The sequence below is a fragment of the Papaver somniferum genome, chromosome 1 (genome assembly GCF_003573695.1).
Source record: "Papaver somniferum cultivar HN1 chromosome 1, ASM357369v1, whole genome shotgun sequence".
NCBI lineage: Eukaryota > Viridiplantae > Streptophyta > Magnoliopsida > Ranunculales > Papaveraceae > Papaver > Papaver somniferum.
The window spans coordinates 157,042,225-157,060,812 of NC_039358.1; positions in this window are offsets into that span (position 1 = coordinate 157,042,225).

Below are 18,588 nucleotides of genomic sequence, written 5' to 3' on the forward strand. Positions count from 1 at the left end.
GCATATGTAACCTCAAGTTACACCTTATAAATTCATATGCAACCTCAGGTTACACATTCTGTAACCTCAGGTTACACATTCCATTATCATGTGTAAATTTAAGTTACATAACCTTTTTTTTCCTAACCATGTGTTCAAACACAATATACATCTACATTTGCTTGATTAGTTTTAAAACTACATTATAGAAAGTATGATTAAACTTTTCCAAACATCAAAAAAAAAGATAACACTCTACTTAATTAAATATCTACTAGCTGACGAAGTATAGAAGTTCAAACAACATGTTTTGCAAGTCTAACAACGGCTTGCAACTAACAAAAGTATAGAAGTTTTTTAATCCAAGGAACTTATTTACATAAATGTTCATTGAGTCGGTCTGGATGGATCTGAAAGAATCTTGTAAATCATGCTTGCTCTTATGTTGTTCACCCTTTCAGTCATTACCGACACCATTGGTCTAGGTGTGTAACTGTCAAATGGGTCATTCTTCATCTTCCATTTCATGTAACATCATACAAATACAAGACAATCGGGAAATGAACCTTGTTCGGGCGAAGCTAGATTTTTGGCATTTGGATTCACTCCAAGAGGACAGCGGAGTGTCAGTTCTCTAGTTATTGTTGCTGCATATTACTTGGCTTGCGCTAAGTGTTCTTTCCTGATGCTCGCAATGTATGGTGAGTTCATGTGAGACCAAGGTTCATCACTTCTCAAGTCATACTCCAGTAGTGTGTGTTGTTGCTACACATTGGTGTGAACATTCTGACTAGGCTGCGGCACTCAGTAAAGTCCTTAACAAGCTTAGGAATCCAGAATCTCTGGAGATCACCATCGTTGTTCAGAAAAGATTTCTGCATAAACCATTTGGAATGTCAAAAACACATTTTATATTTAAATCATATACAATATGTAACCTAAAGTTACACATGCATAAACCAAAAGTTATAGATGCAGTAATGAATTTGTAACCAGAAGTTACACATGTATTCTTGGGTTTACACTTGAAAAATATGGATGTGAAACCATAAGTTACACATTATAAATGCATATGTAACCTCGGGTTACACATTATGTAAACCCAACATCACATATTCCACTATCATGTGAAAATTTAAGTTACATAACCTTTTTTTTGAAGGTACATATAAGAATATTTAATTTTTTTTGAAGTACTTACATATGCTTTCGACGACAGGAATATCGCTTTTTCATACTTGGGGTTTGAGTTCATCTTTCTCCTTAACCTTCTAATGTAGAAATCAATGAATTCCGATTCCAAGTTCTCTTCTTTCTTGGTAAGCCGAAGCATAAGTTCTCCAGTTATTTTAAGGAGCGGGCAACCATCGCTTTTGTATTCCATCAAAGTAATGTGTCTACGTTAGAAAAAAGAAACAATTAAACACCATAACAGAATCAAGTAATAAGATAAAACGTTTAATATTAAAATCCACATTTAAATACCATAACGAAATCAAGCATAAGTTCTTCAGTTTCAGTTATTTTTACTTACGTTTTGGGATGTGTATTGAAATATTTAATTACTGTCTGCTTTTAATCACCATCCAGCTTTTCAATTACTGTAGAACCTTCTAGATTCTTAATCGTTGTTCCATCATCTTCTTCTGGAACTGCAGCTATTGTTTCGTCATTAGGAATACCCTTAAATGTAAATAACTGCAGCTTTATGAATTTGGTTTTCAGTTTTCGATCGGTTTTGATTCATTTTTGATTTAGGTTTCTCAGGTGAGATCTGAAATGTAAATAACTGCGTTTGTGTGAGAGAAAAACTAGGTCAGATAGTTATATACTGAAGGTCAATCTGGTCATTTCGACTTAAAATTATATTTTAATTCAGGGTCTGGTTTTGAAATTTCTTTAACTAGGGGCCTGGTATTGTGGGTAAACCATGGGTGGGGCCTAACCATGATTTCCCCTTTTCTCATAGTTATGATACTTATATCATAACATGATATCATCACAAGCAAAATTCATAACATGAGATCGTCACAAGCAAAATTCATAACATGAGATCATCACAAGCAAAATCACAAACATATACTCCAATAGTAAATTTTAAGGGAAAATTAGTTGATCAAATATTAATACCTGTTATTGCTGGATCTTCTTCGGGGGATTTCATTCTTCCTTTCATCTTCATAAGAAAATCAAATTAGTTGATTTTAATTCGAAACTGAATCTGCAGTTGAAATAGTAAGAAAATTAAATTAGTTGATTTTAATACGCAGTTGAATCAAACATGTAGACAAACATCTTCAAATTAGAGTTTCTAAGGTTTTGAAACCATAAATCCGATTTTCAAAGAAAAAAATTATCGCCTCAATAAAAACTAACAAAAATTATTGCTTCAACAAGAAACCGTTGAACAAATCGATCATGCAAACCGTTGAACAAAAATTATCGCATCAACTAGAACATAAATCTAAATCAGAATCAACAAATCGGTCAACAAAAATCATTGAACAACATCTAAATCGAACATGCAAAAAACCATTGAACAACATCTAAATCGAATGAAAACCTACCTGTTTTTTCTTCTTGTGAATTTTTTTTTCCCGGTGGTTTCTGATGTTGTTTTGAGTATGATAGATCGATGTTTGTTAGGGTTTCTATTTCACTTTCAGTTTCATCGATCGATTCTCTGATGATTCTGAATTTGAATTTGGATTTCAGTTTTCAATCGGTTTTGATTCGTTTTTTATTTAGAGTTCTCAGGTGAGATCTGTTTTCTCTTTCCTGAAATGAAAATAACTGCGTTTGTGTGAGAGAAAAGCTAAGTTAGATAGCTATATAATGAAGATCAATCTGGTCATTTCGAATTCTATTAAAATAATATTTTAATTCAGGGTCTGGTTTTAAAATTCTTTTAACTAGGGGCATGCTATTATAGGTAAACCATGGGTGGGGCCTAACCCTAATTTCCCCTTTTCGGATAGTTATGGTACCTATATCATAACATGATATCAAAATAAGCAAAATTCATAATATGAGATCATCACAAGCAAAATCACAAAAAATATACTCTAATTGTAAATCCTAAGGAAAAATTAGTTGATTGAATCTTAATACCTATTATTGCTGGATCATCTTCGGGGGATTTCTTTCTTCCTTTCATCTTCATAAGAAAATCAAATTAGTTAATTTTAATTCGAAAATGAATCTGCAATTGAAATAGTAATAAAATCAAATTAGTTGATTTTAATTCGCAGTTGAATCAGTCAAACATGTTGACTAACATCTTCAAATTATAGTTTCTAGGGTTTTGAAACCGTAAATCTGATTCTGTGAGAAAAAAGTTATCGTCACAATCAAAACTAACAAAAAAATATCACCTCAATCAAAACTAACAAAAATTATCGCCTCAACAAGAAACAGTTGAACAAATCGATCATGCAAACCATTGAACAAAAATTATCGCATCAACTAAAACATAAATCTAAATCATAATCAACAAATCGGTCAACAAAAAATCATTGAACAACATCTAAATCGAACATGAAGAAAACCGTTGAACAACATCTAAATCGAATGAAAACCTACCTGTTTTTTCTTCTTGTGAATTTTTTTTCCCAGTGGTTTCTGATGTTGTTTTGAGTATGATAGATCGATGTTTGTTAGGGTTTCTATTTCACTTTCAGTTTTATCGATCGATTCTTTGATGATTCTGAATTTGAATTTGGTTTTCAGTTTTCGATCGGTTTTGATTCATTTTTATTTAGGTTTCTCAGGTGAGATCTGTTTTCTCTCTCCTGAAATGAAAATAACTGCGTTTGTGTGAGAGAAAACCTAGGTTAGATAGTTATATACTGAAGATCAATCTGGTCATTTCGACTTCTATTAAAATTATATTTTAATTCAGGGTCTGGTTTTAAAATTCTTTTAACTAGGGCCTGATATTATGGCTAAACCATGGGTGCAGCCTAACCCTTATATCATAACATGATATCATCACAAGCAAAATTCATAACATGAGATCATCACAAGCAAAATTCCCAAGCAAAATCACAAAAATATATTCCAATAGTAAATATTAAGGGAAAATTAGTTGATTGAATCTCAATACCTGTTATTGCTGGATCTTCTTCGGGGGCTTTCTCTCTTCCTTTCATCTTCATAAGAAAATCAAATTAGTTGATTTTAATTCGAAACAGAATTTGCAGTTGAAATAGTAATAAAATTAAATTAGTTGATTTTGATTCGCAGTTGAATCAGTCAAACATGTGGACAAACATCTTCAAATTAGAGTTTCTAGGGAACCGTAAATCTGATTCTCAGAGAAAAAAAAATTATAGCCTCGATCAAAACTAACAAAAAATTATCGCCTCAATCAAAACTAACAAGAAATTATCGCCTCAATCAAAACTAACAAAAAAATTATCGGCTCAACCAAAAATAACAAAAATTATCGCCTCAACAAGAAACCATTGAACAAATAGATCATGCAAATCTATCATGCAAACCATTGAACAAAAATTATCGCCTCAACTAAAACATACATCTAAATCAGAATCAACAAGAAAACATTGAACAACATCTAAATCGAACATACAAAACCATTGAACAACATCTAAATCGAATGAAAACCTAGATGTTCTTTCTTGAATTTTTTATGATTTTCCAGTGGTTTTTGATGTTGTTTTGAGCATCATAGATCAATGTTTGTTAGGGTTTCTATTTCAGTTTAATCGATCGATTCTTGGATGATTCCGAATTTGAATTTGGTTTTCAGTTTTCGATCGGTTTTGATTTGTTTTTTATTTAGGTTTCTCATGAGAGATATGTTTTCTCTCTCCTGAAATGAAAATAATTGTGTTTGTGTGAGAGAAAACCTAGGTTAGATAGTTATATACTGAAGATCAATCTGGTCATTTCGACTTCTATTAAAATTATATTTTAATTCAGGGTCTGGTTTTAAATCTTTTAACTAGGGGACTAATATTATGGCTAAACCATGGTGGGGCCTAAACCTTATATCATAACATGATATCATCACAAGCAAAATTCACAAGCAAAATCACAAAACATATACTCCAATAGTAAATCTGAAGGGAAAATTAGTTGATTGAATCTTAATACCTGTTATTGCTGGATCTTCTTCGGGGGCTTTGTTTCTTCCTTTCATCTTCATAAGAAAAATCAAATTAGTTGATTTTAAGTTTGGGGGTATAGGAGAAACTTTTTAGTTGCATTATTTTAAACTCCAGAGCCTAGAAATTTATGCTTATTATTAAGGATGACACTAACCAATCTAAGTGGATGAAAGCATCTTGATTGTAGGAGTTGAGGAACCAATCTAATTGGATGGAAACATCTAAATAGAGTCTATTCATAAAATCATAGAGCTCAGGTGTTAGAAATAACATGGTAGTTTCGCCATATCTCGTTGAGTCCTTTTCACCTTCTATTTTTATTTTATTTATTTTAAATATGTTTCTCTAAGTCATTTGGTGGGGCACACACATCGAGTTGTTACCACTGCTAGGGTTAAATAGAGTGATTGAGTTACAAAACAAAATAATAAATAAAAATAATAATAATAAAAAAAAATTGAGACCAGACTATTAGACCAACCGGAATAAATTCAATAAATTCGACCACTGGTCCCCTTGTATATGCCAGTTGTGTTGACCTAGAGTTAGGATTATCGACCACTGGTCCCCTTGTATATGCCAGCTGTGTTGATATTAGTATTCAGACCGGTATCTCAGTCTATTAGGATAGGTTCATCCTGGCAGTGTCCTTCAGACAGATATGGGAAACACCGTTCACCTTAGTCAACATCTAAAACCATCTACCTTTTCTCTATTTCCATCTTCTTAATCTATCCATGTGATTTGTTGACTCCGGATATTGATGTCCATAGTGCGACTATCTGAGTAGAGATCTGTCATTTATAAATGAATTTTAGTATGCTTGAGTGCAAACTCGTGTACAACAATTAGAATTTCGCATCAGGGTACTTCCTCCTATAGTCAATGAGAGTATGCCAACCAAAGAGATTCTTTAGTGCCTTCCAAGGTTCTGCGTAGATAGCTAGGGTTTGGAGTAAAGGTTTTGTGGGTACACCTCTGGTAAACCCTCCCGAGACTATAACTCGACCACTAGGGCCACCTAGGGGTTAAAAGGCTTCTTGCACATGCTAAGTGCAATCGCGACGCCTGCGACAGTGAGTTGGGATTTTTATTTTCTAGAATAGATTTGTTCGAGGACTAGCAAATAATAATTTTGGGGGTATTTGATAGACGCATTTTTTTGTCTAAGTAGTCCTCAGTGTTCTGTGTTGTTAGTGCTCGATTTGTACTTATTATGGTGTTTTTGTGTATGTGTAGGTGTTTTTGGGCAATAAACATTTTTGGAAAATTCTGCTCGAAAAGTTGTTAAAGGCACCCGGAGGAAAACTGCTAAACGGAACCCTACTTTGGATAAGGGGCACTCAATTACTAAGGGCACCTCAATTACTATTTGCACCTCAGGCGCCAACTGCTATTCGCACCCTTGTTTGGATAAGGGGCAACCCTTTCCTCTTCATTTGAATTTTCTGTTGGCAGGAAAATGTTGCAGCACACGACCGGATTTAGGGTTCGAGTTTTTATCATGCTCTAGGGAGATTCAAGGGCCAAAACTCTTTGGGTTTGTCTATTTGAGCTAAAAAGAGATGGTAGTAGTGTTGGATTCATTCCAGTTGGACCAGATAATCAGTGAGAAGGAAACAGAGCTGCGTGTTCACGAGAAAATATTGTGAAACTATGAGATATTTTGGATTTGGTTTGGAAAGTTTCCGGTGAGATTCAATCGAAGTTTTAGCTTGGTTTTGGCATGTTAACCACAAACAGGACTGGTAAGTCTCTTAGATTCGTCAAAATACGGTTATATCACCGATTGGAAGAAAACAGAGCATCATATATCCCCATGAGGTATTCTCAGTTTCTTTATTCTTAGAAAGATTGCACGAGGTCAGAGCATGTATATCTTATTCTGGGACGTGTATGAGTCTGTTAAGAGTATGTTAGATGGCTACAGACGCGTGTGAAGCTGTAAAAAGGGAAGAAATCCTGTGACTGGCAGTGAAGAATATTATCGAGTAATTGAAGAATATATGGAAGTATGACGCGTGATTTTGGTGTCTAGAGGAGTATATAAGGTTTGGAGGAGTAATAGAAAGGGGATGGAGAGTTAGGGAGTAAAAACCGAGCATAAAAATCAAGTTGTTGTGAATGTTCATCATCAACAGAGTGAAGAAGTAGAAGAAGAACATATTACACATCTAGTCTGTCGTTTATAAGGTGTCACATATTCTCTTCTTCACGACTGTCATTCTGTGACAGTTTAGGGATATAGTTTTCTGTAACAGTCACCAATTTGTAACAGTGAGTTCTGTAACAGTCAAAAGTGTTGCAAATCTCAGTTTTATTATATTTCTCCAATAAAAACACCTTTTGAGCAATGAATTATATTATTGAGCGTGTTTTCACCATGTGGAGTTAAACCCCATCACTGGGACGACGGAGGAAGTTGTTTTTCGTCCATGTGGTAATTAAAATTAATTATTTTATAACCATTTGCTTAGAATTTAATTGTTTTATGAATTCTATTAATTATTTGCTATTTTGTCTGATGTCGCATGCTTGGTTTTAATTACTTTTGATGCGTCATTCTTACAACTTACAACTAATGTTTTATGAATTCTATTATTGGCAAAGAATTAGAGTCACAACTTCTTTTGTTTGAGCCATTATTGCCTAGAGTTAAATTTTGAACCCCGTGTATATGAAAAACAGTGAAATTCCGAACCCCAGTATCCCTCCATTCTGCTACTATTTTGTGTATATATTTTCTTATTTTTAATATTTTCGTTTATTAAATCTGAAATCAATCTCATCAAGTCCGAGTGAACGACAACCTTCTTACCACCATATAAAATTCGATCAATTTTTGGCGCCGCCGACGCGGACTTGTTTATAGATTTATTTTTTAGGTTTATTTTTATTTTTATTATTCTTTGTTATTTTTACGTGTTTGGTATTTTATGTTTGCTTTTAGATTTGAAGCGGAGTTAATAAAAAAGAGAAAGTGTCGAAAAGAAAAGTGAAGCCAAAGAAGGAAAGAAAAGAGAGATCCAAAGGAGTAAAGAAGAAGATTTTTGTATATAGTTAATTTATTTTTATTTTTTTGTAGATTTTTTATAGGTTTTATTATTTTATTTTATTTTTAGATTTTATTTCTTTTATTTTTAGAAACTGTACTTAGGATTTTATTTTTGTAATATTTTATTTTTGGACTTTTGAACTTTATTTTTGGGACTTTTGGACATTGTTAATTTTAAACCCTAAGGAAGGGTTAATTTAAATAAAATTGCTACAGGGAAGGACGACAGTTACGATACTGTCTCGGCCCCTCATGTTCATACACTGACATAAGAGTCGGTGGCCTGAGTCGATTTCAACAGTTCATCGTCGGTCTGGTACGGGAGGTAAGACTCTATCCACCCATGAATCCCCTGTCAGTGGGTTTTATTTTGTGTTGAAACTCTGGATGTCAAACTGGTATAACAATAGCCAATATAATGATTATCCAACTGAACAATATGAATATCACTCTTTTTATGACCATAATTTGAATAGTGATTGGGAACGCCAAACTTTTGAAGGTTATGGTCCATACCATGGTGTGCCCAATTACTATCCACATGCCCACCGATCATACGAGCAAAATTCTTATAACTCCTCTCCTCTAGATGGGGCACATAAGATACTTGAGTCAACGCGTAAGTTACTTGAGTCGAAACATAAGTTAGCAGACACAAATGACTTAGTTATGGACGAAAGAACTATAACAATGAGTGAAACTTCTTTAGAAGATAACCCTAAGAAGTTAGCTGAGTCAACATGTGAGTTAAATGAGTCAACACGTGAGTTTTCTGAGTCACCACGTAAGTTTGAATTAGAGACGGAAGAAAGAATTGCTCGAATTACTCTTGATTTCCAATATATTCTTTCCAATATCACCCGTGAAAATGAGGACAATTTTTATAATCAAGATAACGAGGTTAGAATTGGTAACACTACTTTTTTAGATGAGGTTCGATCATTGTCATGTTATTATAATGATGATTGTGATGAGGATAGTATTGATGAAGAGTCTGAATATATAGGCATCGCGATCAAGAATTTGTTACTCCGATTGAGCTTTGTAATGATAATGTTATTTCTAATACAAATCCATATAATTTTAATAATTATTCACCTATTCAAAAGGACGGGGATTTGACAAGAAATACCCCTTTTAACGATGTAGTATTTCTTTTTTAAAAAGCCAATGATGGTTTAGAGGAACGAGTTTATTTTGAGTCTAGTGATTTAGAAAAAATAGTCTTCGGCAAAGAAAATGAACTCGTAGACATGAGTGAGTATGAACCTGAATTAGAAGAATCAGTTGACCATTTTCAGGAATCTGATGACCTTGAAATTAGGGAAGTTGTGGCTAGTCTTTCTAGAGACACTGAAAACTCTAAGTTTGGGGATGATTATTATTCTCCATGTGCTTTAACTCTTAGAAAGGTCCCTCACTTGGGACTTGACACATATGCCTCAACCATTTTAAAAGATTATCATCATACACGTTTTCCTGAACCTCATGATGTCCAGAATGAATCTCAGTTGTTAGAAACCCATCCTCTGGTTGATGTGGTTAACCCAGGCCATGATACCAAAATTGACTTTGTTTTCTCACCAAAAACTTTTCTTTCAATTATGGGAACATATGAGTTACAAATGTCAGTTATTAAGTTTTGAGACTAAACCTAATTACTTTAGGAGGTTAGGGTCGACATATTTTATTAAGAATGACCACCATTGTGGTCAACTGTGTGAGTCAAATCTGATTGAATTAGAGGATCCCCAATTATTATGGTTATTTTTATGTGCTTCTAACTTTTTAGTTGAGTATTTTCAGACTCTACAACTTGATCTTCGGGATCTTACCTTTGAGGAAATCCAGTCCCGGAAAACATTTTATCAAAACCCTTTTATAGAGCCTGAACCTAAGCCACAACTAGACATAGTTGTCTTGAACAGAAAGTTCTATAAGGTTATGTTCGGTATCTTCATGGTATGTTGCAATTTTCTCTTCTTTTGGGTAATACTTTTTGATCCAGATGACTCACAGTTATTCCGGTTACTGCTATATGATTTTGCAGGGTGACTAATCCTTTCCGAGTCCGGCTGAAGACCTTAAACTTAGCATTTCTTGGGAGGTAACCCATGCTCATGCAACACGGAAATTTCTTTCCTTAACTCTTTTCTTCAAGTAGTAACAATTTCTTCTTGTTCATGCTTTTAATTTTCATCTTTAGAACATTGAGGACAATGTTAGACTTAAGTAGTGAATATATTCTCTCATTCAATCACATCAAATATTTGTGTTTCCTTTCTCTCTAAGCATCGTCAGAAACTTCTATTGTGTGTTTCTGGTTGGATCAAGGGTATACAAACTTGGAATTCAATTACGTAGTTAGCGCTTCATTGTATCCTGAAGACAATATTCCATTGACCTCTTTTACCCGCCAATTAATTGGGAAGGGTCGGAATATTTATCGAAAATATCCGAAAGGTATTGAAATCAGTGCTTTTAAGTACCATTATTTCCCCAACAAACCCTTCAGATCGGCAGGACAAGGATGAGGGATATGATAAGAAACTCATCTGTGATTACAAGTATATAACTAAGAATAGATCGATGATTTGAGTATACCATCCGTAGTTATCTCTTTGTAACCCCAATCGATTATTATCTTTGTGTATGAGTAGGCTAATACTCACACTTGTCATACACCGCCATACCAAAACCTTAAATATATCCCTCCCCATTGTGGCTTAATCATCCTTTATGTATGAGGTGTTTGTATGATGTGATGATATTCTTTGTAGTCGATATTGACCGAGGTGGATGGAAACTCTTGTTTGTAGTTATGGTCGACTTATGTCATGTGGAAAGCACGAGGTAGCTTAGGATAGTCGTTTGTGTCATGTGTGAGATATAAGCTTGGCTGAGGTCGAGTATTGACATAACATGGTCGTATGTCAATGACATGAGCATAGGAAAGTCCTTTAAAAGAGATGAGGCTTGGTGTTTGTCTATCATGAGAGAAAAGACCTAATTTCCTTGTGTACGTCCCTTACACGAGTTTGCAAGCTCTAAGGGAGTGGAAGTTCCACAAACATGCTTGTAACTCAGTGATGTTGTCGAGTTCAGACAAGACCGTGATTAGATGCCATGAGTTCAATGTTATACGCTTTGGATGAGTTAAAGTCTTGAGCTTACTCGTGAGGCTCATATATGTCGTAGAGCTGACACGATTTCATGAATATTAGAAAGCATGTTGTTGGAATAAGCTGACTCGTGTTTGGAGTCTGACGCTCATGTCACATTTGTGAGGCTAGCTTGAGCTTAGGCCCGAGTCTCGTCTCGTCTCAGGCTTAGGCTTTAGTCTTGTCTTAGGCTTAAGCTCGAGTCTCGTCTTAGGTTTAGGTCTAAGCTATAAGTGTGAGACTGAAGTTTGAGCCGTGTTCATAAGACTTAATAATTGTGCCTTAATAAATTGAATCAGCTTGGACCGAACTGGTTGATTCCTAAATGACCATTTTGTCCTTGATTTTTCGTCGTCGGAAAATCACCTCTACAACAAGTTCTGAGATGGACAACAAAACTAAAGCTAAAGTCTAAGCACGCCCAATAATTTATTCTAGTCCAGGCTGGCTCGTGACGGATTTCGAACTCCCACAAATACATTAGGACTCAGACAGAACATATCACCCTAAACTTTCGAACATTATTTACAAGACTGAACCTACATTATACTGTGATAGATTTAAAAAGTTATACAATAGATATTTCTCTCGACGTAAAATATGAAATTACTAACCGGTGTTTTAAATCCATGTAAGACGAAGCTATTATAACTACAAGATTTACTAGATCGGTGCATTCCCATCCCCATGTAATTTGGTATGCACGTAGCAATTTAGATAAAAATGAACAGAATGCAATGGCGGAGCCAGAAATTACCAATGAGGGGGCTAAAGACATTTTTATATAAACTTAAGAATTTTAATGGACTACATCATGAATATAAATGGACTAAACCCAAAAAAATTGGATAAGTATAAGGATTTCTTTATGGGTTTTATGATTTTGAGGTGGGCTAGATTCATGGTTAGTCAACTCAACCGAATGTGATTGGACCTTGACACGAATGCTTGCGTAAGTTATTGCCGACTAACAAAACCAAGCTGAATAATTGATTATTCAGAAAATTTTATACTTCGGATAAACGACAACCAGATGATCCAAACTAGAGTTTGATGTGCTCTCTCTGGCCTAATTTTTTTTTTTTTTTTGCTACTAACCTGTCTTTTCTCCGTGTTAGTCAACCTGTTTTTATTGTTAAGTAAACTCACTTGCTTATCCATCAACCCAAACCCTCTCTCTCTACTCTCTAGTTAACCAATCTATTAAATCCATAGTTAAATAAGTTAAATGGATTACGGAGTCAACATTTAATGCTTAAAAAATAGAAATCTCTCCATTTAATAATTAATTTTCTTTATAGTGTTTTTGCTGATGCTCCTGATGAGCATCCGTGTTATATGCAGGATGGATGGGTCTAATTGATTAGAGAATTTAATGACAGGGACAGGTTCCGAATTTTATAACGACGGATCACTTTGTGGAAGATTATAGTTAAGACGCCTCACATGCCTAGGCATGTTAAAATGAGCTCAGAGCCGAGGCGAGGTTAGACAACAGCGGATGAAAAAAAAAATCATGTCTACTTTAAACATACATGAACCAAGTGGAAAAAATGAGCCAACAGTTGGAGGCGATCGCACCAGACTCCGTCCTAATCTCAAAGAAAAGCCTACTCGAAGCCTAGAGCGGTTCCATCTTAAAAACAAACTAGAATGGCAGCTTGGCTGATGGACAAGAAGTTGTGAAGTAGACTGGGACGTGTACTTAGAGAAACCGATTTGTAGGTGCTGAATCTAATATAAGAGTCGTTTTCTGTTTTGTATTTAGACACACAGAGGAAAGTAAGGAAAAAGAGGTGGGCCAAGTTATTCTGGGATACACGCGTGCAATGGTAGTAGGTCCTACATGTTGACGCATCGCGACCAAATCAACAAAGAGATGTGACGGTGTGACCTACTTGAAAAGAATGACGTCTGTTTAGGGAGTCAATCCTCACTATCTGTCGCCGCCTCTTTTTTCTTGGTGTTGCCCAAATGGGCGGTTATAAACTAGCGGCGGAAAGTTAACGACGTCTGATTAATATAATACCATAAGGTTTCACCCAAGACTACGCCGGGTTCACTTGTTGGGGCTTAGAGCGACTGCAATGGTACGACTAAACTCAAAGATCAAAGACCAAAAAAAAAGACTAAATATGAGTTTAATCTGTACTGTGACGTTATGGGGAGAAGACCAAATTTGGTCGCGCGTAAAATTAATCACCGCACGAAAACGGGCGTAAATTTGGTGTACGCTTGAATGGGGCGTAAAATTGGTTTACGCCCGAAATTTGAATGGGGCGGATGGTTTGGTGTCCGCCTGATGAGTAAGTGAACGAGCGGATGGTTGGGTGTCCGCCTGATGAATTTCATTTTGAATGGGGCGGATGGTTTGGTGTCCGCCTGACGAAATGTGAACGGACGGATGATTGGGTGTCCGCCTGATGAATTTCATTTTGAATGGGGCGGATGGTTTGGTGCCCGCCTGATGAGTAAGTGAACGGGCGGATGGTTGGGTGTCCGCCCAGCAACAAGCGTACTTTAAATTTACGCCCGACTATATTAGGATTTGGTATTTGGTCGCGACCAAATATGATCTGGGATTTGATCTTTGGCTGGGATTTAATCTTTACTCCGTCCCACTGCGTTACGATCTCATCCCAAATTTTTGATTATACTCGCCCACTGTGGATGCTCTTAGGGGTTTTATATATGTAGATATTTTTTTGATCGATCAAAAAAGAATTATATTAAGAAGCATACAAACCGTGCGCTGGCGAATACAACCAAAAGAGAGAGAAATTATCCTAACCATTCGTACTAAATGAGCTCGTATATGAGTTAGACGAAAATGGTTAGAAGTTCAGTTTCCTACGCTTGATTACCCAGCTTTTAGGGTTTACTGGGCTATGGTTAAGTTAAAAAAGAAAAGGTTTTTTTTTCCCTTTTTACGGTTAGAAACCGAATTCGTATAAAATTTTGGTGAAATTTTGCGCAATCATTCAAAAATCTATCAGCAACGAATGAAGACTGGATTGATCATAATGTTTTAGAAAGTAAGTATGCTTCCATGAATGTTAGGTTCACATCGTGGGAAGCTTTTCACGATTCTATACCAACCAGAGATATGTGATAACATAGAGGTGTAACTACCAGTTCAGTCTCTTGTCTGTTCTGTGATGTTGTAGAGTCAATGCATAACCTCTTCTTAACCTGCAGATGTGCTCAAAAAATCTGGGATTATTTTGTTCAGTCTCTTCAGGTCATGTGGGTTATGCCAAGGATTTAAAGTCCTTAATTTTGAGATGGAAGATTCAGAGAACAACGGAAAGGAGGAGAAATGTGTGGCACATAGTCCCTTTTGCGGTATGTTGGGAACTCTGGTTGGGACGGAACAGAAAAGTACACGGAGGAAGGGAAAGATCTACAGATGAGCTTGTTTATGCTGTGAAGATGGACATATGCCTTTGGAGCTCGTCTTCTGATATCTTCAAAGGGTACACGACAAATCAGGTGTTCCAAAACTGGGAACATGTAAATGCTCAATAATTTTTTCCTTTCGCTTCATGGCTAGTTCGTTTGAACTCATGTAAATACCTATTTCTTTTCAATACGTATACCATTTTCTTCTTGAAAAAACAGAACATGCCACAAGTACAAACGAAACACTGAATTTTCTTACTGAAATTGTTATCAATTCGTTGTACAGGGTTCATCTTCATAAAAGAATGAATATTTATATAATTTTGATATTTAAACTAACAATAAATATAAATAAACACCACTCACCACTTTGAGTATGTCAGCTCTCGGATTTAACTTGAATGCGGTGAACATTTGAGCTACTCAAATTAACTCCAGCGAGATACAAAGAGGTCTGATCGCTTTAAATACAAATACAAAAATTTAAACTAGATGATTGTCTTATGCGGTGGAGGCCAACGAAGAACCGAAATTGGACAAATTAGGACGAAACTGTAGTGTACTTAGAGGAATTTATGGTGAAATTGTAGGATTATTTGAAGAAATGAGAAGAATTTTGAATGAAGTCAAGAAAAATTGAAGAAATTAAATATTCAAGTTTTTGAATTGAGGCGACGACAATTAAAAAATTATTATCAAAATTTGATTCTTCAATTATAAATTAAAATTAATTTGAAAATATTTGGTGAACAATTCGCTTGAATTTGATCGAATTGAAAAACAAAATTAAATTTTGAGGAGATACAAAGCAAGACACATCCCTATAGATTTCAACTAGATGATGCATGGGATGAAACTTTGATCGGATTCCATCTTTATCCAAAAGAATTATGGTGTTAATTTGAGTAAGTTACAGTATATTTATAATGCTGTATGTAAGAAATTTGGAGATATCAACTATAAATTTGAAGAAATAAGAAGAAATTGAAAATGTAGCAAAATGATGTAACCCTCTAATTTAGAAGAAATTAGGTCCACATATAGAAGAAAAAAAGTTGGGAAAAAATATCCATCGAAAACATCCTGAAAGGGACGTACATTTTTACCCTCGCATACAAAATACTTACATCGGTCGCCCAAGGTGCAAACACTATATGCTTCTTCTGTACAGGTAAATAAAAACCTCCCATAAAATGGGGTATTTTAGCTCCTTCCCGGGTACCGCAACCACATTGTGACTTACGGAAGAGAATAGAGGCTAGAGATGCCTAAAGGGTTCTAGTTTTTTTCACTTCTAGTATTTTTCACATGCCTAAATTCCATCGGAGAAAACTTCTAAATCTAGTATCAATCCCTACATTCAGAAACTCAGTTAATTCGGGTGGCAAAATAGTACCGAACATAGACACTCATGAGCTAAGCTATCAAGAAACGTTTATCTTTTGGATACTTTAAAAAGATTTGGAGATCATCTCTCTAGAACTGCTACATTGAACCAATTTCACCTCATGTGATCTCTGTAGACTCTAATAATTAATCCTCATACAAATTGATGGCATTTGGGAAAATTAAAAGGTTATTCTAACTTATGCACTCCTAATCACTTGATATGATTTGGAACTCTAGCTAGTGGCGTTTGACTTAAGAAACTACAAAACAAAAATACTAGTTTGTATATAATCACTTTGAGGGGCTGCTCCAATAGAATGAAGTCAACACATTCATCTTCAAGTTTGACCCGTAGTACCTGAATTCGGAAAGCCTTTCCTACGTCACCATTCCACAAGTAAAAGTAACAAAGTAAACGCCAAATTTGTCAACCTTGTTATTGAGCATATGATTCATATCGGTTATCTTCGCGGCAAAACATGACGAGAGAGAGGATCGTATATGGGTAATTCATGGTCATGTTTATATTTTGTTACATAGTTGTTTTAAAATGCATTTCAAATTTCAATAATATAAAATTTGTAAAATATTCGTGATATAATTTGAGAGATAAATTATTTTAAAAACAGAACTACTAGCTCAACTAATTTGGGATGGAGGTAAGTATACGGTTAAGTTTAACAAATATGTTCACTTTCTGCTATTAAAGTACAATATTGTTTATCGTTGAAAATTTAGATTTTTTTCTAAGCATTTTCTTATGGGGAAATTATTTCTAACCCACTTTCCTTTTTTTTATACGAAAAAACCTTCATTTAGATTCCATATATGAGTATCCCATGATTGGGTCTGGATTTCCTGTCTCCTATCTCTGTGTGCCCTTATATCCCTCCAACTAGGTGTTGACATGTGGCGTCATTGTCTTTCCTTATATTTACTTTCGGATTATCTAGTTAACTTGAGAAAGAAAATCTGAAATATATATGGGATAATATATATGCGCTTCCTTTTTGCGGCATGAAACCATTTGGAAACCTATATATACTTTTCGATCAAAGTTTATCTATAGAGTAAGTATTATCTTCCAATAGCTCGGTGCACTCAATAAACCAAAAATGCAATTACAATGTTTTTGAGCCATAATCAAACTAAAACAACTAAAAAGATTTTAAAACCTATAAAATTTGTGGTTTTATAGGATTTACAAATGGATGTTAATCATTTAGAAAATGATCACCAAAATTTTAATCATGTGGAAGATGATCACCAAAATTTTAATCATTTAGAAGATGATCACCAAACTTAACCTTGTTATGTTTTTATTTAATGTACCTCACTGTTTCATAGCAATCAGGGGAAAGATGAACAACAATAAAAGAAAAAAAGATGAACAAGAAGATGTAGGTTAGGAATAAGTTCGGAAGATTTTGACAGAACTGGTAAGTTTTGAACTATATTAATTCATTTTCCTATATTTACTCAATTTGACAGCCGGTTTAATAACACTGAATTTAAGGTAATCAAATAATGACACATGGCAAATTTGCATTGGTGGGACACGAGGAGACAAGAAATAAGGAGACAGGGGATCCGAAGCCCCCATAATTAAGTAAAAGATGCCTTGTTTACAAAAATAACCTTTCAACTAATTAAGTTAACAATTTATCTATATTTTTTTTAAACAACTGTTAATAATAACCCTATAAATTATTTCTTCTTCAAACGCCTCCGTAATGGCGTTGTATCTACTCTATGAAGCTGCATCTGGTTACTCATTGTTCCAAGCTCATATTTGATTTGAAAGGTATTGGTGCCCAGCTTGTGGCTAGGCTACCAACTGCTCCTTTGTAATATTTTATCCCCCCTTATTTTTTGTATATATATGCCTTGGATGGCGTCTTTTCATAATAACTAAAATAAAAACTATTATTGTAAAATTAGAATCAATTATGATTCATACATAGCTTTGGTTAGTAATAACTTGATAATAATAATCCCTACAATAACTTCCTAAAATAATACTCATTTGACTTTCTTTTCGTTAACCTTAATTGTTTACTATCTACCATAAATACTCAAATCCCACCATTGTTCTAAATAAAATCTTTATTCTTTAGCAGGAAAAAAGAAAGACAAACCGAATACCATGACTAGATATTTCACTGTCAATCGAAATTTCCCCCCTAAGATGTTGAAGATGTGCTCTTTATCGAGTTCATTGTTTAAAAATTCAAATTATCACATAATATATCATCGTTATTGTTTCATAATCAAGTTATAAAATCTAAAAATAATTGGGTAGTTGACTTGAAACATGCAACTAACAGGGGTTACTATCCATAATATGTTGATAATAATGTATATTATAGCGTGAAAGTTAGATCTTTCAGATGTGAACAAGGTGATATTTTGATTTTTCACGAGTACATGCAGTGTGTAATTTATTACTGGTTTTGGTGGCAGTTTAATT